Source organism: Mixophyes fleayi, chromosome 1 (genome assembly GCF_038048845.1).
Source record: "Mixophyes fleayi isolate aMixFle1 chromosome 1, aMixFle1.hap1, whole genome shotgun sequence".
Taxonomy (NCBI): Eukaryota; Metazoa; Chordata; class Amphibia; order Anura; family Limnodynastidae; genus Mixophyes; species Mixophyes fleayi.
Genome location: NC_134402.1, coordinates 391803886 through 391827968, shown reverse-complemented (window position 1 = coordinate 391827968; position 24083 = coordinate 391803886). Strand labels below are relative to the sequence as shown.

General features: G+C 37.6%; 1 long non-coding RNA gene across 1 annotated transcript in view; it reads right to left on the bottom strand.

Moving 5' to 3' along the window:
* Positions 1 to 4198: 4198 nt before the first annotated feature.
* The window catches only part of LOC142109157 (uncharacterized), a 59919-nt gene continuing 40034 nt past the window's right edge, over positions 4199 to 24083 (bottom strand). Inside the window, exon 3 of the long non-coding RNA XR_012680297.1 lies at positions 4199 to 4717. This is a non-coding gene — a long non-coding RNA (uncharacterized LOC142109157). The remainder of the gene's footprint in view (positions 4718 to 24083) is intronic.

The following is a 24083-nucleotide window of genomic DNA, read 5'->3' as shown; positions in this document are numbered from 1 at the left end:
CCAAACTGCGTGAGTGGGGGAGGAAGGTTGGGCAAACTACAGAGGCAGTCGGGAAGTGGTTAAATACTTTTGTTATATCAATTATACATTTTCCGCTGAACCGCACTATGTGCAGTATGCTCTATACTGCAAACGCCGCGCTATCCGTGATGTTTTTACAGTGCATGCCAGTGAAGCATTAATGTGCTTTGTGCACCACATTAACTTAACCCTTTATTTTTTCTGTGTGAGCGCCCAGGAGCCCACAGTATAAAAAAAAGTCATATTAACAGGTCTGGGTTGTTAGTTTTAGTCAAAACGATCCTAGTTTCAGATGGATATTCATTATGCAGGTATTCTGATGCTGGCATTTAACCATTGCATTTCCATGTCTAGTTTATGGGCTTGGAAATTCTTCATAAATGGTTTTTAAATGACATGGAATTGCATTGTATGTCCTGACCTATTATAAGTTTAATTATATGTCCTTGCAGTTTACTTAATAAAAGGCTAAGATAAAATTCAGTGTTACACTTACCTGAGGTGCTGCCCTCTCCTGATGAGGTAGTTACTGGGGCCGCCACACTCCAGGTAAATAAGACCGTATTTTATCTTAGTGAACCCCACCCAAAGCAAAATGCAAGGTTTTTTTTATTAATTTGTATTACAAGGAGTTCAAACACTCAATAGTGCATTTCAGTTAGTGCTCAAAGTTTGTAAGTGAATAATGGAGGTAACTACTTTAATAGTAACTAAAAAGTTACATTCCCCTATAACCAGCAAAATAAATCAGATAGATTGGGTGTCCATCTTCTGCCTCATGCATCACAAAGGACTATGGGTGACTGCACTTCCGGGTATAGTAAGATGTAGGTCACGTCTCCTACTCTGTCACTAGTGTTAAAGTACACACATTTGTGTTATAGAGAAATTTAGGACTGTGTTAACTATCAAAAACAAAGTGTAAAAAAAACCTTAATGTTAAAAATCAGTATATTCACTTTACATGTATATTTTATTATATTATACATGTGTAGACCAAACATCCAATAGAGTACATGTATTTGAGACCATTGCAAGCATTAGGAGCTGGAAAATAAATTTAGGTTAATATTTTGAAGTTGAGTTATTTTTGTGATGCATTTTTAAACATTTTGTAATTTTTTTTATTCTAAAATACCTGTAATAAATTAATATCTTTAAATACTAAAGTACTATCAACTATTATGCCAAATGGGTTGTATCTGCTCTGAAAACAGAATAACATTTGCAAGGATAGAGTAAAAAAAAATATTTAAAACAAGTTAACAAATCCCACATTGAAAAATGGTTAATGGAAAAGGCAATGTTGCTTCTATCCCACCCTTGGTTTGCAGATTCAAGTATAAGGTTTTTCTGTCTATTGTAATCAGCCTCTTGCTCCTACTTGATCCTCTTGAATATGTAACAGTAAAACTATAGCAAAAAAATTAAATGAACTTGCCAAAGTCTGGTGGTAAATTGTTGCGCGTTGTTTTTATAACTTCTTTGGAACCAAAAAATGTGTGACCACATTTTAATAAATGTAAGCTGATATACATACAAGTGGGCACATAATATGCCACATATTGTAAAGAATAAAAGAACTACCACCAGGAATATGCTGGGATTATAAAGCAGCCCTGGCTTACAAAGCACATATACAACAGGCACTTGCACAGAAACTTTGCTAGGAGGGGATGTCCATCGCATGTTATGTATTTTTCATTTAATCTGTGCCATATGCTTAATTAATATGTTTGAATTTAGAATTTAAATAGTTTGATCAACAGTGGAGGGCTGGTGTGATTTGCAGTGAAATGCCTGTATAAAATACTGCATAATTATCTCATCTATTCGTATTAGACAGCTAAATTCAATCTGCAATTATAGTACATAGCCCCTCCCATTACGCAAAGCTGGAAGTCGTGTCGCGCACAGGACGGCTCTTTAGAAGAGAGTCCTTCTGCTTTGTGTGCTAACAGCGCAATCCAGTTATTAGCAGTTTCTAGCTTCAGGTAAATGGAGAGATTCTGGGTGAGTGACCGCTCCATTGCCCTATTTGCTGCATGACAGATGCACATCAGAAACAGGGGCATTGTCCACAACTGGATATTGTTTTTAAAGCTAAGATTATCATTGATTTATTTTTTAACAGTTGTTCAGTAAACAAAAGGGTATACAGTATGTTATTGTGTACAGATAACATACACACAGTGTTAGTGGGGAATTATCATGAAAATATAAATAATCTTTGCATTGGTTTTGAAAAGCAATAATACACTTTGTTTAAGAGATCATTCAGTTAACCATCCCTTTACATGAAACAAAAGCGCATCCATACCAATGGAAGCATAATAACAATGAGCACTACACATTTCAGTATTTAAAATGCATCCTCACTGTTTACATTCACAACTGGGGCTGATTAACACCAGAAAACTTTCTGAAGTACAAGGCAAATCCACCAATTTTCCACTGTTTTTCCACATCATGTAATTATACATTTGGGGTCACCCCTCTAGTATCACTGTTGATCTCTCAATTGTTTGGACCTAATATCTGCTTGATACAAGAAGAACAAACTACTGCACTGACAAGAGATTGTTTACTCAGCAGCTGACATTTCAGTCTAATGTTTATAACATTTCCAGGAGGTGACAGAGGAGAAGGATAAGGGGAAGCAGCCATTGAGCCATTAAAGAGATGTTGAATCTTCTTAGAACTTTTAGGAGTGGGGTCTCAAGTCACGATGTCAGATATAGAAGGATCTTGGTACAATGAGTCCAGAAGAGGAGCCCATTATGCCAATAGAAAATAGTGCTATTAACAACCAGGGAGTGGAGTCTCATGGGAACTACAGTGGGGTTTAACTAGGAGACCTTTAGCAACATTTTAAAGGGGCCCCATCGTCTTGTCACCTCACCAGATAACATAGCTCTGTCTCTCTCTATGTACACACCTGTATCTCCTCTGGTAAGCAGAACAAAAAAAAAGATTTCTGTTTTGGTTTGAAATACTTGTTAATCTTTATACAATACACTGCGCAAAGCCAGTCTTACAGCAAGCAGCATAAACAAGACTATGTTATGAGATAGTATTTTAAGGTGATGTAAAGCTTATGATGGTGATTTACAGATCACCAAGAATGATCTTGGGCCCTGGTGCTGATACTTCTTGCCACCTACCCCTGAGGCTGTGCATGCAGCCTCAGTATTTGTGTTCGAGCAGATCCAGGCTTCATACGCAGCTTCAGCAAAAGGCTGAATAGGAAACTGTTGGTCTGCATGATCACTTTTTCAATGGTAATGTGGTTCATCCTGGCCCTTGGAGACTCTATCCCAATCAGCTCCCACAATAATCTGCCACAACCAAGCCCCAAGGGGACCTGGGTGCTTTGTACCCATCCCACTCCCCTCATTGCACATGGTTATCTAGTACCAGTATCACTGTTTCTGCTGCTTAGCAGCTGTTTGACAGGTTGACATTCATGCTTGTGTCTATGGAAGAGGTCACTGGCATAAGGTGACTCTGCTTAAAGAGAGATTTATTCAAATACAGAAAATGATATCTGATGTAAAGTAAAATATTTAAATATCTATATTTAAATCAAGCTGCCCCTTTAACAAGAGCCTTTGAATAAAGTGGACAATTGAATGAGAGTCCCTAAGCAAACCTTTTGTCAAAGAATGTGGCCATCATCATTAACAAACCTTAGTATGTTTCAGCAAGGTAAAGTTATCAAAATTAGCATCTCTATCAATCTATCATCATCAACATTTATTTATATAGCGCCAGCAAATTCCATAGCGCTCTACAATTGGGAACAAACATTAAAAAAACAATACTGGGTAATACATACAGACAGAGAGGTAAGAGAACCCTGCTCGCAAGCTTACAATCTATCTATCTATCTATCTATCTATCTATCTATCTATCTATCTATCTATCTATCTATCTATCCATCCATATAGCTAGCTAGCTATCTATACATATATACATATATATATATATATATATATATATATATATATATATATATATATTTATATATATATATATATATATATATATATATATATATATATATATGTCTTAAACTCTACAAGATAAAATATTTTTGTTATTATAATAACACCAGTGACTTTCTGGAATGTATTACTTATGCGTAATTTGAGACGTCTTTTGACTATCTGCTAGTTTCTTTCTTCCGACATAAATGTATTTCTTATTATATTTAGCACATGTTCTTCTGTAATTTTTGAGTCTGATGAGTTTAATGAAACGTTTACATAAATTGAATTGCAGTGGCTATTTTGCTATGTTATGTGGAATTCACATATTGCAAGTTTCCGGCTATATGCTGTATTTAGCAAAGAGGTAAAATAAGGTATGATGTGGTTTGCAAGGAAATAAATGAAAGCCATGTAAGTTCCTCACTATGTGGTTAATAACACCAGGATTGTAATTATTTGCAGTTGTACTTGGCTTCTTTCTGTACAGGTGTAAATTGATGTCTTGGTCATGAAGCAGGAGAAGTATGAAGGGGCCACACAGATAGGACCACCCACAAAGTCCCAGTTCTAAATGTCAGATGGATGGCAGCAAATACCTTCCTATGCAGAGAATATTCAGTTCTTGGGCCGAGAGTAGATTGCTGTGTTTGGTATCACTGCTGGTTTCATCTCCTGGTCAACTGAACTTCAACTGAAGTTAAATCCTGGATAGTGACAATAAGCAAGCATATAAAACATCAATTTTGCTAAGCATTCCTTACATTAACCATATTTAAATACAATCAGTTGTATCTTATTAACTACATTTACATTTGCTTTAATAGGTAGACATATTTTTAAGTTTTCAGCAGATATATATTTGATTTACTTATAAGCATATCCATGTTTAAATGTCATATGTTCTATTGACGCAAAGAAGTGTTGCAGTTCTAGTAGAAACAGCTTGAAATTAAAATTGGTGTTTCTTAAGTAATTTACAGTGTTTCATGATGTAATTAATGGTATAAGATCTGGACCGTATAACTAGGGCCAGGCAGATAGAACAAAGGCAGCTTCATTAGGTGCAGCTGACTCCCCTATACAATACACATTAAACTATAGGCTCTGTATTGAGCTCTATTTACTAAAGAATGGGCTCTGTGTTGTCTTGTACATTATCTACCAGAGAATGGTGGCCGTGGTACTAGGATACTTTCCAAACCCAATAACCGAATCAAATAAATTAAATGTATAGTGGACCTAGATCTCTGACCAATTCCTCACCCCAATGAATACTGGTCAGGAACCACAAGACCACTAGTATACAATTCACTCAAGCAAGACAATATATAAGTAAATAATATATAAGTAAATAACAATACCTCTCAGTCCTAAAATAATTTATATTAAAACCGAAATCCAGTTCCCTCATCCAATGTGAATTTAGGTCTATTGCCACTGGATTCCACTGGTTATCACAGCAGAAAAATACCGTTCTAGTGATCTGGGTTGGGTACTAAACCCCGATTCTGGAGAACCCAACAAGACTCACCGCAACATCTTCAGTGCGAATCGTCAGCAGCCTGACATATTCATATTCACGACTGTTTACCAAAGTGACTTGGAGTGAATGCGATGAATTAACAGCCCGCCAGCACAGAATGTCGTTGATGTGCACGGCGACACTAATCTTTCTACACTTAAGGGGGCAATTGAAAGAGACGCCGCCTTTAGAATGTTTTTTAGTATGCTTATATAATGTAGCCTTAAGCTATTCTAGAACTGCCCCCTTAACTGTAGAAAGATTACTGTCGCCGTTCACATCAACGTCATTCTGTGGTGGCGGGCTGTTAATTCATTGCATTCACTACAAGTCACTTTGGTAAACAGTCGTGATTAAGAATATGTCAGGCTGCTGAGGATTCGCAGTTGTCGGAGTCTCCAGCATCGGGAATAAGATTACCACCGGGTGGGGCCGGGTGGTCTATTAGCTCATTAAGTTGTAATTGGAGAAGACCCTTGTATAGGATCCAACTCTTGGTTCTGAATGACTGGCCTGCCAACTAACCAGATACAAAAGAAATGGTTTAAAATGATTCTCACTATTTACTTTATGTGTGATTGAGTGGTCAAGCCCAACAGTTGGAGCTTGGAACTCTCTACTGGGTGATGGTTAGAGATAAGCAAATCTTCCGGATAAGTTTTATTTCAGTTAATAAATTCACAAATATTTTATTAATGGCTCAAGTGTTTAAAAATACCTTTTATTTAAAAGCCATTTTCATGTTGATTGTTAAGTAATTTGAAAATTTCAAAACTAACTTTATAACAAACATTACATCTTAAAATACAATTTTGACAATATCAGTCATTGTGGAAGAAAGCTGATATAAAAAAAAAAGATTGTGGGAAAAGATAGTATACAAGAAAGGAAAATCTAGAAGAAAAATAGAAAGGGGCTTCCAAAAAGTAACACAGGTATAAGATGCTAAATCAGTGGAAAGTGGCATTTCTTACTAGTTCCATTTGTGAATGTGATACAAGCCGAGGCAGAAACAACAGGAGTTCAAAAGAAAGATGGAGTTTCATTTTGCCAATAGAAAACAAATCAGAGTTTTTACTGCAACACATGAGCAAATGTTCACTGTCTTACACAATCAGGTCTGGGGGAGCACACGCCCACTCTTCCACTCCTTCCTCCTGCAATAGCAATTCTCTTAAGAAAAGTGATGGGATATTACAGTTATACAAAGCAGGAAGGAAAAAGACTTCATGCAATTTCAAGCAGAACTTCAATATCTGTCTCTGTTTCTGAGCCAAATCTCGAAGCCTATTTGTCATCTTGACATGAGGCTCGTTAGCATTGAATTTATTACTGTAGTCACCCAACTATTGGATTAGCATCACTTGTTATCACTTTCTCTTTTTAACTCTACCTTCATCAAATTCAGTGCAGCATTTCTGCTATTCACAGCCTTGTATTTACTTTATAAAATAAATATTTCTTGCTACTCACCTGCACTTAGCACTATTCGTAGCGGTTACTCTTGATAAAGTTATGTTTGTTTGAATACCATGTGACATTTGCAGAATACTGAGTATGTGCATTAGCAGCTGTGCAAAACAGCAAAACTTCATCTTAAGCTGTTTAAAAACCTATGTCTGTCTTCTTTATCCTGCTATTATGCATGGCTTTTGCTCCTGGTTATGGGCCCAGCGCACTGAAAAACATATAAGCAATTACCTGTATTGCGATTACCAAGAAAGTTTGTCCCACAGAGATTTTTCTTAAAAAGACAAGCGAGATGAGTCACGCAGTGGTAAATGGCAGCTCCGGCATGAACTTTGTGACACTGGCAGGCTCAGAGTATTATGCTACCTGGAAGTTTGCCATGGAGATGCACCAAGTGTGGATGAGAACCTTTGGGTTGACTCTACAGCTACACATCTAATGGATCATCCTTGGCAAGTCACAGCAAAGGAGATGTAGTTGGATTTCAAAATGCGTATGAGGATAAGTGTTTAATGAGGCGAATTAACCTAGACCAGAAATTGCATGGAACACAAACTACTGAGTCAAAGGACATGAATGACTACATAAATAAAATGTTATCAGTGTCACAGCAGATAGTGCCCATTGGAGTTACCGTACATGACAGAGAGGTAGTTATGGTAATGTTGCAGAACCTGACTCCAGAATTAGACTTTTTGGTACTCGCATTGGAGTCCAACATTACCAAGCTGTCTACAGAGACAGTGCAGACAAGGTTAATGCAGTTCCAGGAAAGGATACCTACTGACAGTCCTGCAGAATGATCAGCTCTGGTTAAGAAAGGTAATATACATAAAATGTATAAGCGCAAGCATTAGAAGTGCAACAAGATAGGCCACAAAGCTTTAGAATGTATGCTAAATGAATCAAGTAACAGTGGTTCATATAAAAGAGAGAAAAGAGACAAATCTGCATTATGTGCAGCGTCAGCAAGCAGCCTTGCTGTATTATCTTGGTATATGAACTCACGTACAACTAGACATTTTATTTGCAACAAGAATCAGATTAAATTACTGAAGAAGTGTGACCCTAACAAATGGTATAGGAAATAAGAGCCTAGTTGGAACACAAGAAGGAACTGTAGCAGTACGCTTGATATAAAAGACCAATTTGTAATAACAGACAGAAAATGTCCTGTATGTACCATAATTGAAGACAAATTTAATTGCAAAAGTATCCTGGAAAAAGAGGATTCAAAATTAAGTTTGCAGAATGTAAATTTTTAGTGCAAAACAACCATAGTACGGTTATAGCTACTGTAACCAGATGTCAGCAACTTATAACCTGGATATTGACAAGTGTTTTGCAATGATTGCAGTAAATGAGACCCCTCTTATTGAACTCTGACATCAGCAATTTGTTTATTTGGAATATACACACTCCAAAAACTGATTAATGGCATGGTGAAATACATTACAGTAAGCAGACATGAAGAACCAAAATGTGTGAGTTGTAAAAAAAACAGGATCGCTGCCCATTCCCAAATTCGGGTAAAAAAGCTAAGCAACCCCTATCCCTTGTGTATACTGATTTATGTGAACCCATGGAAGTGGAGCCATTCAGTGGATCAAGGTATTTTATGACTCTAATTGATGATGCAACCAGGAAAAACACATGTATACTTTCTAAAGCAAAAACCTTGTAGAGAGAGAGAGAGATAGAGAGAGAGAGAGAGAGAGAGAGAGAGAGAGAGAGAGAGAGACTTAAGCATGTCTTAAACTGAAAGTACTACATACTGATAGTGGTGGTAAATATAATAATGCCGCATTATCAACCTTACAAAAGAAGTATGAGATTCATCATCAGGTAACCATTGCCTATACACGTTAGCAAAATGGAGACAGTGGAAGAGCTAACAGAACCACGGTGGAAAGGGCATAAGCAATGCTGTATGATGCTGGCCTGGAAAATCATTTCTGGGTGGAGGCAATATCTACCTCAGGAATCGTAGCACTGACTCTACCAGTAAAAGGGATGATGCCAGAGGAAGCCTAAAAAGGTCAAAAGCTAAATGTTGAGCATCTATATGTATTTGGATGTAAGACCCATGCCCACATACCAAAGAAAAGAAACATAAACTAGACCCAATAGCCCTACCCTGTTTATTCCTGGGGTACTGTGAAGAAAGTAAAGGTTACTGGCTTTGAGACATCGAAGGGAAGAACCTAATTAAAGTGAGAGATGTCATTTTCCATGAGACCATGACACATGTAACAAATGACAAAGTTCCAAGAGTGGCCACCATCACTGAAACATGACTGTGTTACGTTAAACCTGGCGTCTGAAGATAAATTTATATGTGAGGAGCTGAGTGAGTGTCAGGCTAAACAAGCTCAACCTACAAATAAGACGCAAATGCAAGTGAGGACATCAGCTTGATAGAATAAAAGAATTCCATCGCTGAAGTATAGTGATGAATTTGCAAACATTGTTTTGTCTGAGCCCTAATCCCTAAGAGACGGTAAGAAATGGAAAAGTGCAATTGACAAGGAGTTAGTCGCACTGAAAGACAATGGAGAAATGGAAAAGTGCAATTGACAAGAAGTTAGTCGCACTGAGTGGGTATTTTTCAAAAAGTCTAATACAGATGGATCCTTGGCAAGATACAAGGCAAGGCTTGTGCCAAAAGGTTGCACTCATCGAAATGGAATAGGTTATGGAGAAGTTTTCTCGCCAGTTACAAGGTACTTTATGGCTTGTAATGGCCAGATCTGCTTTTCATGATCCTGAACTGCATCATTTGGACTTTGATTCGGCTTTCTTGAATAGTGATGTAAGAGAAAATGTATATGTAATTTCCAGTTCATTATAGCAACACTGAATTTCCAGGAGGAAAAGTTTGTTTATTGGAAAAGGCATTGTATGCTTTGAAATAGATTGGACGTGAATGTAATTTTTCTATTTCAACTAAGTGAAATAGAAAAAGTGAAAGAATCACTTAGTATACAGTTCAAATTAAAGGACTTGGTACCTGCTCGCCATATCCTAGGACTGAGTCATACAAAACAGACAAGCTGAAACAATTTCAATTGATCATTAGAATTTTACTCAAGGTATGCTCACAATATTTGGAATGGATGACTCAAAACTAGTCAATACACGTGTTAAAGTAAGTAAATAAATAAAGGAATGTGTTCTACGGCACCAGCTGAAATGAAAAAAAAAGGAAAGATATCCATACCAAAGTGCAGTTGGGATATTGATGATTGAAGCCATGTACAAGGCCAGATATAATGCATGCTATAAGCAAAGTCAGTCAGTTTTCTGTAAACCTTGGATAACCACATTGGATTGTGGATTTTGAGATATTTAAAGGGTGCCACAACAAAACTTGTGTTTTCAAAACATGGAAACTCTAAATTGGGAGCATATTGTGATGTTGATTGGGTTTTGGATGAATATGATCGACGGTCCTATACAGCATATACGTATATGTTGGAAAATGTAGCAGTCAGCTGAGCAAGTAGAAAACAGCCTACAAATGCATTATCTACCACTGAGGCTGAATACATGGCTTTAACAGAAAGTGCAAAGGAGGCCATGTGGATCAAGAAAATCTTGTAGGAACTTAATCTTCATGACACAGATGAGGTGATTGCACTTGCATGTGACAATCATGGTTCTCTTTCCAAAAATGCAAAACACCATGAAAGATCACAGTTAAAGCCATAATGAAGGCAGTGTTGCTCCCCCACCAGGCGGGCACAAGGCCCGGTGGGGGAGCAACACCGCCTCCCTGTTACATATCACATCCCCACCAATGAAATGGCAATCTAGTCCTGGCACTACCACAGGACTACTTTGCCCTTTGAAACACAGCTACGGGCCAGCGCAAGGAGGAGGGTGCTGGCTTCCTGCTCCTGCAGCGTCCTGACAAACAAATATTGATGTCAGGACGCTGTCAGAACACAGGCGATGAGGAGCCGGCACAGAAGGAAGAAAGACACAGGAAAAACATAACAGAAAGAAAAAGAGAAGCTCAGGTAAGTAAAATACTGCAGGGGCTTTTAAGAAAAGCGGGCTGCAGAGAATGGGATAAGAAGTCTGGAGAGGACAGGAGCAAGGGCTGGAGAGGAAGATGTCTGGAGTGAATCGGGGGGTCTGGAGAGAAGGAGTGAGGGGTCTGGTGAGGAGGGTGTCTGGAGAGAAGGGGTGAGGGGTCTGGTGAGGAGAGTGTCTGGAATGAATGGGGGATCTGGAGAGAAGGAGTGAGAGGTCTGGTGAGGAGGGTGTCTGGAGTGAATGGGGGGGGGTTTGGAGAGAAGAGAATATATGAATTATATAATAATAATTACTATTAAATGTGGGGAAATTTGTAAGCCATAATTTGATTGTGGGGCTGGTGGGGGAAATAGGCATTTATATTAAATGGAAATGTTAATAATTTTATGCCAGGGCTGGTGAGAGTCTGTTTGTTAAATGTTGGGAATGGTGAGGAATAATTTGGTTTATTAAATGGTAATGCTGTTAATTTAATGGTGGTGGCTGGTGAGGGTATGAAGTAGGTCTATTAATTAGATGGGAATGCTACTAATTTAATGTATGGGCTGATGCGTGGGGTATGTCTGTTTATTAAATGGGAATGTTATTAATTTAATGTCAGAACTGGTTAGGGGAGGCTTATTTATTAAATATGGGTGCTATTAATTTGATGTCTGGGCTATATGGAGGGAAATATATATTAACTGTAAATGCTATGAATTAAATTCTGGAGCTGATTGGGTGGAAGGAGGCTTGTTTTTAAACAGAAAAAGCTACTGATTTAATGTCTGTCTGGTTTTGGGGAGGGAGACGTAGATTCTTCACTCACTGCTCAACTTTCTAGGAGGTAAGTAATAACTATCTCTTTTACAAACAGGACCCCAATATTCCAGGATCCGTCTAAGCAGGAACGGAGTATACGACACCAGCAGGCAGAAGACACCAGCGATGCTTAACCTCTGAGAGGCAGCATCTACTCCCATAAAGGTACATTGTGGGGAATGGGGGGACCATTGTTCTTTTTTGCCCAGGGAACTAATATGTCTAGTTACGGCTCTGATCAAAGCACATTGCTATAAAGCATCAGGAATTTGGTTAATGAAGGGGAAGCTGTTGTTGACTATATCGCAACAGAGAAGAATTTTACGGAGGTATTAACCAAAGGACTCAGTTAAATTAATGAAGCAAAAGAAAACAGATAAATTATTGCTTAATCCTAGAATGTCACATAGTAATATAAGCATTTATTAATGTGTTTTAAATGTTTATATTAATGCCTGAGAGCTACAAACAAGGGTGGTGGGGTGATAAATTTAGCTTTGTTTGAATACCATGTGACGTTTGCAGGTTTCTCAGTGTACTAAGCAAGTGTCAGTTACTAGAGGCAGTGCATAAAACCCTTAAACTGTTATCAATAACAAAAGCCAAAAAGTGCTTCACCATGTTAACACCAGCAATCGTATGGGTGTAACAAATGTGGCTGCCACTTTTGCAGATATATTAAGGACCACAACAGAAGACACATGTTTTTCTGCTTCTGTAAAGCTTATTATGGACTACAAGAGGATTGAAAATGCCTTTAAACAATTTTACAATTCCTTATATAATCTAAACTGAACAAATCTCTTCCTATAACATGATAATATAAAGTCATACCTAGCCCTTGCACTACTACCTATTAGGAAATTGACATTAGCCAAACAGGAATCTATAGCTGGCCCAATAATTCAGAAAGAGGTGAGCAAGGCTTTCAAAGATGCCACACAAGGCAAGGGCCCTGGGCCTGAAGACTTTAGCACAGGCCTGTCCAACCTGTGGCCCTCCAGGTGTTGTGAAACTACAAGCAACATGCTTTGCCGGTAGACAACTAGCAGATAGCTGGAAGGGCATGCTGGGACTTGTAGTTTCACAACACCTGGAGGGCCACATGTTGGACAGGCCTGCTATAGCATATGCTACTATTGAAAACCAAAGCCTTTAACTCTTTACCTCTAGAGGATGGAAGCTATATCGTCTGACATTATAAACCCAGGAGAGTTTTACACTGATGAGGGAAGAAAACATCTGAAGTTATTAATCTTTTAGAGGAAGCCTTAACATCCCCGTGATCCAGAATTCCATAGATGCAGATTTGCATTAGATGTTATCTAATGCAAAGTTTATTAATAAGGATATACATGGAGTGAGAGTGGGGGAATAGGAACATAAATTACCCACATTCATGGATAGGAATTATAACACAACCTGAAAAACCTCAAAATGTACTAATTATGGAGTTAAATGCATTTAGTGGTGTCCTTATTCAAAGTGGATGAGTCTAAAGCCGAAAATGTGAATTATCTATGAATATTTCTTCCACTAGACTCTGTTAGCTTCTTAGCATCTCCATACCCAGTGGTCAGCAACACACTTTAGCTACCCAGGGATCAAGCATAACCTTTATTTTCTAGATTGTTTCAAGTCAATTATCCCAAGTCACAAAATATTTTTTTAGTAGTCTCTTTATTTCTTGGGTGGGGTCCACTAATTTAGTTAAAATGTAACTTGTCTTAAAATTTCTAGGACTTTTTCAAACTGCTTTGGAACAATGATTTGTGTTCCAAAAACTTTTTTGAAATGTACCGTATTTCCCCATGTATAAGACGCACCTTCAAATTTCGGGCGTTTATCTGGATGAGGAACCTTCCTTTTATTAAAAGGGCAACTACATGTGTATTGAATATTTTATAAGACTTTGACATTTTGATAACTGGATATTTAACATCAGAAGAGGACAGTTTAAGAGAATAAGATTTGTTTAACTTTATTTTATTTTGAAAAGTAAAGTGCTAATCTGACATTTACCCTGTGGTGGTTTCAGTCATTGTGGAACCTGCTATTCGTATGAATTGACTACAAGATAAGCTAGAATTGATTATTTTATTTCTATCTCAACAATATAACATATTAAAATCAGATGGGATTGAACATGCCGCTCTGAGAAATTTGTGTTTTCTAGTATAGCTACCGCAAACAATATATGTGACACACTAAAAGGATTGGAGGGAGATTGTAGAGATATCCTCACTAAAAATACAACTATTTTATTATCCAGAAACATTTTGTAAAATGATTTGAAAAATGTTGTTCACTATCATGCAATCATGCAATTGCATCCCCTGTTTCGTTTGCTCTTTTTCAGCCTGCACTACTGTCTGATGGGCTCCTGCTGGAAGTTGAAGACCCGGATGCTACAACGATTTATCCCACTCCACGTGAAAGCCAGCTAACGGCAGACAGGCAAGATGCGACCCAAGGTGATACACCAGCAAAAATAAATCAGAAGCGAAAGAGACGCAGAATACATGAAATACCAGAGAGTGATGCACTAGCAGAAAGGATGCTTGATTGCGCTAACAGTCTGCTAACACCAAGAAAGGAACAGGACACATTTGAGTTACTCGCATCAACTTTAGCAGGCAAAATGAGAAGTAGTAGCAAGCGCATACAAACTAAAATGGAGTGGCTGCTGCCATGTGTAGGGCTTCCACTGAAGATTTGTGGCCGGACACATGTCTTTCCTCAACTAACCATAGACACCAACAAGCATACACATTTCAGACCATGGGTGGACAAAGCGGCATGTCTCAACCTTGTATGACATCCACCCCATTACCATCAGTAAGGATGCCACATTACTTTGGGGACACACCTGGTATGGACACAAGCGAAATTTTGCACTACCAACATTTATAAACTGTTGCACTGGTCCTAACAATTTATGATTTGCACATTCCAAGTTAAATGTATTTTTACAATGTTAAATATGTTTATATGTAAAACGATATTTTTACAATAAATACTGTTGCTTTTCACAAACCTTCATATACTGGTCACTGAGAACTTCAATGATAGCATCACAGGTGTCAGGTATTATCATGCCAAGAGCTTGAGGTGAAATAGCCGTGCTGTATTTCAGATCTGCCAGTGTTCTCCCTGTTGCTTAAAAATGTAGTGTTGCCACCAGTCTTTGCTCTGGCGGTATGGGTCTCCTTAAATGGGTGTTCTCCCTCTGGATGAGAGGGGTTACAAGTTGGAGCAGTTCCTGAAAAGTTGAATCATTCATACAAAGAAAATTCTTGAAATCATCAGGGTTGTTGTCCCGTATCTCCTGTAGCAGGGGCATATGGCAGAACGTGTCTCTCCTCTTGAACCACTCTTTGCTCCAACAAGATCTATTCTTTCTCCTTCTTTCTCTTCGGTTCCGTACCAGCAGTCTTCTTGCCACAGTAAGCATGAGAAGTGCAGCTGCTTGTTCTTGTTTTCAAGAGAATTGATTCAATTATCAAGAATTCAATTATCAAAAACTTGTTATTTCGGGAGGGGACTAATCTCTGGTGTGTGTGTGAATGTTTTGAATGAGAGCCCATAACTAGTAATAGAGGGACTCTTAGATCAGTCTACATGATAACCTCAGCAAACAGTTAGGACTTAATTAGCTTGACAGACTGCTTTCACTGAATGCTCAGATGTGAGCCTCCATAATAGAGGGACACATAGATCAGTCCTATTCTAATCTCAATTATAGCTTATAGTTAGGGCAGGATTTAGCCTGACTAATGCTTCAATAACAATCATAATGAAATATATAATCTTTGATGTTGAAAACAACATCTTATAGTGTGGTAATCTGTGGCTTATACATATTATGTTGCCAACAATTATGAGATAATATATCTACTCATACAGCACTCCTAAGTCTGATTTATAGCGATAAGACTGCCACTGCCAGAGTTCTTGTCCTATTAAACGGAGGTTACGTGATTATGGAATATGAAGGATCTATTATTTTGATATATATCCCTATAATAACTATTCCATTACAATAAGGGAACAACTTTGTCTATACTACCATTACTCCGTTAATGATGACTTATTATATATTCATGACATCTCCCGTTTAGGACCAAAAAAAATTTCAATGGTCCTCCATATTTATGGATTTATAGACAGCTACTAAATATCTTGTGATTTATTATAAGATCTTATTGAAGACTTATTGGCTGTCTCATTACACTGCGAGGCTTGGCGGTGTTCTCTGCCATTTTAAAATTTATATTTTTGTTTATTTCACAATTTTTTTGTTTTTTATTTCGCAACTGGTGTCACAGGCACTACATTGGGACTCATTATTATTTTAATAAAACTAATAAAATGTAAGTTTTAAATTACTCCATCATCATAGAGTGCCCCTATGTTACATGATTTTCTTCTCTGCACTTGTTAATTTATTGTTCTTGTTTTGTAGCCATTGTACGTTTACAAATGGGAATGAATGAAGGGACAGTGTAGCCTTCTGTTTTTATCTGTTTTGGGAGTTAACTATAGTGCAGAGTCCACCCCTTTATGCTAATGTCTTCGGTATCTCGTACATTTCCCCGCAAATGACGCTGCAGTGTGTACGAAATTAAAATCACTGCTCACGACAACATGGCTGTAAAAAGTTGCTAAAGGGGCATCCGCTCTTCCCTTTATCGTTCTAAACAAGGCTAGTGTGTATACAGTCCATGGACCGAGCGATCGGACCATCGATCGCATGTAAAATCACTCGGCATAAAAAGTTGGTCGAAATTTCTGTAGTGTGTAACCAGCTTAAAGATCCCATCCAGCTTGATGGAACTTGAGCAATACTGTGAAAAAGAAGGAAGTAAATTGTAGTGCAACGATAGTAGGGGATTGCCCAAATAGACTTACAGCTGTTACAGAAGGCAAATGTGCTTCTAAAAAGTATGAGGACGTAATTAAATTTGTAATTATTTAAGAAAGGCTTTGGCGTTATTTTTTTATTTGACACTACAATTCATTTTGTTTTGTTTTCATTGGTGGCAAGAATTTGTAAATAAATCCATTTTGATGCCATGATGTGATAAAATAAAATGTGAAAAATGTCATAGGAGTGGCTAAATACTTTTTAGCCACTGTAGATATGTCACATTCCTTCACTTTGGCATGATCGTGGATAATTAGCGTAAATTTAAATGAATTCTATTTATCAAATGTGAAGAGGATGAGTTAGAAATTAGGTGAATACAGGAAAAACGTCTGGGCTCCAAAACTGAATGGAAACCAATGCAAACTTATGTTTCAATAACTTTCAATATGTTCTAACTTGATCTTGCTTATCTACAGTGAAATAATACATTTAGGCAGTATTATGTTCTTGATTTGGGTTAATTAATTAATTTATTTCAAGTTTGGGTATTCAATAGATGTGGGTAGGTTTATACTACTTAAATCATGGGCAATGTTACTCCATCCAATAAAATGGCAACATTTTAAGTAAGTACTATGAATAAAATTGATTAGAGTATAATTTAATAATATGCATTCTTTTATTTTATTATCTATGTCCTAATTGTCTCAGATTTTTAAACCTTATTTATGTTGTGCTCTGTCAGCACCTTATCTTCCATTCCATAGGATGAACAGATCCTGGATTAGGTTGTTTACTAAACATCACTCAGTGGTTGCAATATCCCAGCTTATGATTTAATTTTTAAGCGTGGAAATAGATTTCTTCTTTATGATATATATTTACTGACATTGAATATATGATACTTTATACAATATCATACATTTACATTTTTTAGCTTTGAATGGATTTAGGGAAATACTAAGTTTTTAAGTTTTTGATTTAAAGGAAAAAAATTATATATATATATATATTTGTATATACACCGAATATATTTGGCAGCAAGTTCTTGAAGTTGATGTGTTGGAAGCAGGCAAAATGGGCAAGCGTATATGGTTCTGAGGGAAATTGACAGGGGCCAAATTGTGGTGGCTAGACGATTGGGTCAGAGCATCTCGAAAACGGCAGGTCTTGTGGGGTGTTACCGATATTCAGTGGTTAGTACGTACCAAAAGTGGTCTAAGGAAGGACAACTGGTGAACCGGCAACAGGGTCATGGACGCCCAAGGCTCATTGATGCGCATGGGGAGCGATGGCTAGCCCATCTGGTCCAATTCCATAGGAGAGCTACTGTAGCACAAATTGCTGAAAAAGTTAATGCTGGCTATAATAGAAAGGTGTTAGAACAAATAGTGCATTGCAGCTTGCTGCATGTGGGGCTGTGTAGCTGCAGATCATGGAACAATGGAAGAAGTTGGCCTGGTCTGATCAATCCTGTTTTCTTTAACATCATGTAAATGGCCGCCTTTGTATGCATCGCTTACCTGGGGAAGAGATGGCACCAGGAGGCACTATGGGAAGAAGGGAAAAATGCAAGCCGGGGAGACCGTGTGATGCTCGAGGAAATTTTCTGCTGGGAAACCTTGGCTCCTGGCATGTGGATGTTACCACCTACCTAAACATTATTGCAGACCAAGCACACCCCTTTATGGCAACGGTATTCCCTGGTGGCAGAGGCAAGATTATATGCCCTGCCAAAATGCAAATATTGTTCAGGAATGGTTTGAGGAACATAGCAAAGAGTTCAAGGTGTTGACTTGTACCTTTAAATTCCCCAGATCTCAATCCAATCTAGCATCTGTGGGATGTCCTGGATAAACAAGTCTGAGCCTTAAAGGCACACTTCACAACTTACAAGACTTAAAGGATTTGCTGCTAATGTCTTGGTGCCAGATACCAAAGGACACCTTCAGAGGTCTTGCGGAGTCCATGCCTCAACGGGTCAGAGCTGTCTTGAAGGCATGAGGGGGACCTACTCAATGTTGTGGCTGATCGGTATATATATATATATATATATATATATATATATATATATATATATATATATATTGTTTTATATATAAAACAGCATATATATCCGGTTATACCATGGACCCGGAGGCATTGATATTTTTAAGGTTGTACACACAATGCAAGTGCCGACCGTTACAGTGTCAGAAAAATGTACCCTACTCATTTCCAAAATGTGTTGGATGTGATTTTGTTTAAGGGGATCTAAAAATTTTAGTCACAAAAGTGATTGTACTCAGCTTAACCACATATATGTGTTCATTTTGTCAAGTAAGCCATAGAAGCATTTCACAACATAATTGACTTGCTAGATTAGGCCTGTTGGTTGGTATTTACCATAACCACCATTTTTGAGTACTTTCTACTGGTGGTAGTCAGCATATCGATGCTGACTACACCAACACCACTTACCCCGACATGTGTACACCGAAGTGCTGCTTGCCGATGAGGATCGAGCATGACTGGTGCTGGAAGCGACTTGAACCAATGGCAAGGAACCCGGCTTGACTTGATGACGTCACTCAGATCCGCAACGCTTTTATCGCTGCTGTTAAGCAGGTAATTTAAGTATGCGGCCATTTACAACACTTTCTAAAGTACATTGTATATGGCCAAATACTTACATTACGCCTTTAACAGCAGGGATAACAGCATTGCGGGTCTGAGTGATGTCATCAAGTCAAGTCGTGTTATTGCTTCATCGCCATTCGTTCAAGTCGCGTCCAACACCAGTCATCCTCGATCCACGCTGGCAAGCAGCGCTTCGGTGTACACATGTCGGGGTAAGTGATGTCTATTTAATCAGCTTCATTATACCGTACCCCACCATCTTTCTACTAATACCTGCTATGGGGTTGAGTTTGACTGATTTACAAATTAATTTTTAATAGTTAATCTTTGGAACACATCAAAAAATGTGCAAATATTATTGTGAAGAATTGATTATTTGGTCAAATTGGTTTTCATAAATTGTTTTTCATAAACAAATCCACTTTATCTAAGCATAAAAATATTCTTATTAATTTATACCGGCTTGCAAATATTGTGAATGGAAGTGTGCGAGCAATTTTCAAGGTTACAGTTCTAGTGACTGAAAGCTATTTACTTGCTGTGCTGTTTTAATGTACTTGTTGTACAAATATTTTATCTGGTGCAATTGACACTTTTCTTTATCGCACATCAGATAAATCTTAGCTGTTTTTTTAAAAACCCATTTGATAGGTATATTTATCTCTTATTATGTTATCTCTTATTATGTTTTTGTATTATATATAATTTGTTACCTTCTGTAGTGATCTTGAAAGAAAGTATTTTAATTACATACTTTTTAAAATTCATGTTACATTTATGTTATATTTATGTTAAACTAAGTTATTTTACTGTATTGTGCTCTAGTTTGCAATAGGGAGAATGGCTATTACTTTTGATGTCACAAATAGTAATGTATTTATTAAAGGCAATATGTTGAATCTTGATATTTGCCAGGACTTTTTTTCAATGTATGACATACACATTATGTAAATATATCCAAGATGGTAGTGCCCTACCCACCTGCAACACATGCTGTAGAAGAACTATTTAAGCACTTATTTAAAATATTAGTTATTGTTAGATGGGGTTAAAACTAAGTACAAACAGAAAACCTATAGTAAAATAGAGTATGTGAGCAAAGCAAGGAGAGTGATATATGCACACTGAAAATACTTCAGCTCTATATATTGACAAATCATAGACTCTCATTAGAATCTTACTCTTAGGGGGGAATTCAATTGTCAAAATATCCGTACGAGGTGCCTCTGGAACGGGCGCGAGACATCTGACGTGGATTTTTATTTACAGAAGTTTTTGCTCGCGCCCCTTATAGGTATGAGCAAAAATGAGTGTTATTTTTTACCGTAGTAACGGTAAATAACGTCTGCGATGTTCTTAAGAACATCACGGACAATTGAATTCACCTCTTATAGGGCCTAGGGCCTGATTTATTAAGGATCTTAACTTGAGAAACTTCTTATTTCAGTCTCCTGGACAAAACCATGTTACAATGCAAGGGGTGCAAATTAGCATTCTGTTTTGCCCATAAGTTAAATACTGACTGTTTTTTCATGTAGCACACAAATATCTACTTTACATTTCAGTGTACAAATAAACTATCAAGTATTTGTGTACTACATGAAAAAACAGTCAGTATTTAGCTTATGGGCAAAACAGAATGCTAATTTGCACCCCTTGCATTGTAACATGGTTTTGTCCAGGAGACTGAAATAAGAAGTTTCTCGAGTGAAGATCCTTAATGAATCAGGCCCACTGTCTCTTATTATCTCATAAATTGTGCACCCCAGAATAAATATTACATACTGAGAAAAGTATTCTGATTGGGAACACTCCGGAGTACAGAATACTTTTTTTTTTTCTTACTAAAATATAGCATGTATTGTGTGATCATTTTATATTCTGGTGAAAGGTCCTTATTATAAAATAATTTGCTTTTTTGTTGTTTTTTTATCACCATTATTGCACTTTCCTGCTTTTAAATTCCCAAATAATCAGACAAGGTGAAATGCATGAAGTGGTATTTGACACAGATATTTAAGGTACTGTAATGTATGCATATAGTAGGATTATTAGTCTGCCCTGTGGTTGTACTGTTGGTTAACTGTCTCGGCTTTGGTAGGCCACCCAACGTGTTTACTATCTAAAAGGTCAGAGTAATGGTAGAAGGACCGTACAGGACTAAGTGTCCTTTATATGCTAACAGCTCAGTTAACTTTAGAGCTTAAGAAGAAATTAATTTGTTTCACGTAAACCAAATTTGGTTGCACTCTATGCTTATAGGATTTGTGATGCTAAATGTGTCATCAGAGTTACTAGTTTTAGCTTCTCAAACTTTTAGCTTTTGTCATAATTCATATTTATATTCATTAAAATATATAAGAACAAGGAAAAAAGTTTTAACTGCTGTGAAATGTGATGTGCTACAAAACCAGAATTAGAAGTGATAATTGAATAATTTCCACTGTGAAAAATAGAGCTCACTCAACAGTTGTATATGGTGTGAATAGACACACACACATACACACAACATAAATCAAGCCAGGTTCAAATAGTCTGATTGCTGCACTGAGATCGAAATAGTGAGTTATTTAAAGATATAAATGTAGCGATCCTTATTGATAGTATGTCAGGTCAAATGAACAGAAAATATGATGAAAGAATATTAAAAATATATTTTATTTTATTTTATTTTTTTTTAAAAAAAAGAAAAGTCCCATAGAAATAACATTTTAATGTAACTATTTCACAGGATATTTTGTTGACAAGACTGTATAATCCTCTTTCATGATATATACACAGGACATTACTTTTTACACACTGTTGAGATGTAAGAAACATTACTGCCAATGTACAGTAGCTAAACCACATGTTTATAAAACCATGATCCTTGTTAATCCTGATTTTAGTGACAAGTAATTGCATTAACCCAAGAAAACCCTGGTAGGAGGATAATGTTTACTGCAAATTACAATATGGTGAGTTACATGAGCTGAATTCATTTGACAAGATAGTAGAAATGTGGTGACATACAGATTAACGGGATTAATATCTGAAACTGTTTTATGCAGTGGCCAAGTAAAAACGAAACAGTTCACAACATAACCAAGCTTAACAAAATAAATTTTGATTATGAAAATAATTAATTTTATCTGTGGCTATCACACACGGAAACAAGTAACGGTACACAAAGAATTTATTGCAGACTTTACAACTGAAATCACAGAGGATAGCAATTGTAACATGATCAAGTCTGATGATTCTTCAAATAATAGAAGTATCCCTTAAGGGGTTAGAACACAGGGTGCATCACAAAACTGCAGGAGAGGGGACCAGAATAAGAGAGTCCAAAAAACCTCCACTGAAAAAGAGGACCTAATTGTGGGCAGCATGGTTGCTTAGTGGATAGCGCTTTTGCCTTATAGGACTGGGGTCATGAGTTTGATTCCCAACCATGGCCTTATCTGTGTGGAGTTTGGATTACCTCCCTGTGTTTTGCTGAGGTTTTCCAGAAGTGTTAAGTCTGGATATTGTTTCTACAGTACCATTTTGCTGGTTTTCCCATTGATACTGTATGTTACTCCATAAAAACAAATAAATATAACTGGCAGCAGGTAAAAGAAAAGTCAAGATACGACTGTTACGAGTCACGGCGGTGCCGAGTCACCGTGACTCAGTGTTTGCTACCTGGCTGCATTCTCGCATCACCATGATGACTGGGCCATAACTTCCTCTTCCTCTTTTGTCCTGGCTGTCACCCAGGCAATGGCTGGGACACTCTCTGAACTGCACCGCATCCTGACATTAGGGAGCAGCCAGGCGTGTGCACAAATATAATTTATTTATTTATATACTCGCGGGGTTAATTACTGCCTCCTGTACCCCTGCTTTCCTATTGGCCAGACATAGTACAGGCTATAGTGTTCCTGTGCTGTAGAACTTACTGACCAGCTTCCCTGTTCTTGTGAATATCCTGCTATTACTGATCTGATTGCCCATTGTGACCTTTGACTTTTCCTAGGACCTTCTAGAACTCTTGTGACCCTTGACCTCAGTCTGTATCTTGGATTTCCAGGTTTACAACCTGCCCTGATCCTTTTGACCTTTTTATTGGTGTCCCTGCTTGCTACAGATTCAAGATTTCTGACCTGCTCCCGATAGCAGCTTCCAGTATTAAGGTTTCCTCCACCTTGCGCTACGATTAGTTTGTGATAAGCTTTTACTACTATAGAGCTAAGTCCTCGGGGCATCCGAGTACTTCCGAACAAACCAGTTCTACAGGAAAGGCAACTGCTATAGGTGAAGATCTCTAACCGTTCTAGAAGCTTATCTAAACAGCCGATAGCCCTATCAATGTCCTGGAATGATTACCACAAAAGCAGGAATGCGTGGAGCCCCTGCAAAGTGGCAAGTAGCACCAGGCTATGCCATGTTGGACTGGTCATGCTAAAACAGCGAGTCCCACAGCATAGGGTTCCCCATCATACTTTTCCAGCCAGGTTGTTTCCAAAAACCATAAGGTGGACATATGCCTTGGAATGTACTTGCTAAACTAGACACACTGGTGCTAATATAAAAGCAGTGAAGGCATTTTATGTGTTTCATTTGGTAAGGTGTCTAAAGGATTGAGACTGTACACGAGGTACATAGAGGTATTGTCTGCCTGAAACCTATCACTAGTAATATATAAAGCTCTAGTTAGAAGGAATCAATTGATAAGTGGTAAAAAAAAACTGACTGTCCCTGCTTTTAAAAAAATATTAAATAC